This window comes from Rhopalosiphum padi, chromosome 3, assembly GCF_020882245.1.
Source record: "Rhopalosiphum padi isolate XX-2018 chromosome 3, ASM2088224v1, whole genome shotgun sequence".
In the NCBI taxonomy this organism is placed as follows: Eukaryota; Metazoa; Arthropoda; class Insecta; order Hemiptera; family Aphididae; genus Rhopalosiphum; species Rhopalosiphum padi.
The window spans coordinates 39891020-39892452 of NC_083599.1; the positions used below are offsets into that span (position 1 = coordinate 39891020).

The window sequence follows — 1433 nt, forward strand, 5'->3', positions numbered from 1 at the left end:
TGATACAAAAATTTCTACCGAAAAATTAAATTAAATTTTTATAAACGTCTGAACAATTTTGTTCTGATGAATTTTACTTCACGCAATGACCTATTAAAGTATATAGATATATATTTTAAGATCTTATCTATTTATATCATAACGTATTCACATTGTTTTATGGTAAGGTGTTATTGGCTTAATAGTTAATAGTCAACTACAACAATATAATCTATTAATCTATATGACTACATAAAGATATATGTACAAATTAAATGTCTGATAAGTAATAAGCCGATAAGCGTATAATTTTAAAACGGATAAACTGATTGGGTTCATTATTTTAAAATGTTCGTAATAGTCCAAAACAGTTTTTACGGAAACAAAAATTGGAAAAGTTAACCTAAAAATGAAAAATTCGGGAAAAGTTGAAAATTTTTTTTTATGGGATTTTTGTAAGTATGATTTTCGTTTGTCGGATCAGCTAGTATGGTATGAAATATGAATAATATTTATTTTATTCTTTTTCTACTATTAAATATTTATAATAAAATAAATGCAATATCTTTGGCAAAAACTAAATTAACCTTCCATCTTCTACTATAGTAATACTAAAATAAAATAAATATCAAGCAATATCAAAAAACATAACACGAAATGTATTCTTAGTGATAAAAGCTGACAGACCGTCTTCGCTCATAATCTTTTTTCGTATACAATATTACAATGATATTGAATTTAAATTTAACACATCTGTTACAGTGACCCACTTGACACCTACTATACAACAGAGTGGTACCCAGTATCCACTAGCCTATATTTTTATTTTTTTAAGTAGATACCTATTTGGATTTTTTACTGTTGCAGACTAAAAGTATATTATACTTTTAGTTTACTACTAGATTCAATTTTGTACCAGAGACTGTCATCACGATTGAAAATTACAATTTTTCTTCTGTATACAATAATTTTTATATAAAAAAAAAATTAAATAGCATATCAACAAAATATATACTTTTCATATACATTTCATATAAAAATCGTTTTGCGATCTAAAAAATCTATTTAAATTTTATAATAAATGTCTATTCAAATGCCAACGACCATACCACGTTGAATACACCAGTTCTCGTCCGATCACTGAAGTTAAGCAACGTCGGGCGTAGTTAGTACTTGGATGGGTGACCGCTTGGGAACACTACGTGCCGTTGGCATTTTTTTATTTATTACAGTTTTAATATATACTTTTTTTTTATTTTTTTTTCCGAAAATATTGAATTTATTACATTATTAATATTTAATTATTATAATAGTCTATAATTATATCATTTATTATTTATATTGACTGTTAGGTACTGACTTACCTTAGATCGGTATGAATATATTCGTTGTATAAATAGGCATTAGCTTAAAATGAATCTACATATTTCTTCAAATAATCAAATTAAATTGTG

The 1433-nt window shown here is 25.3% G+C and overlaps 1 non-coding gene across 1 annotated transcript; it reads left to right on the top strand.

Moving 5' to 3' along the window:
• Positions 1-1074: 1074 nt before the first annotated feature.
• Positions 1075-1193, top strand: LOC132928115 (5S ribosomal RNA). Its single transcript, XR_009661988.1, has one exon. It is a non-coding gene; the product is annotated as a 5S ribosomal RNA (ribosomal RNA).
• Positions 1194-1433: the final 240 nt, after the last annotated feature.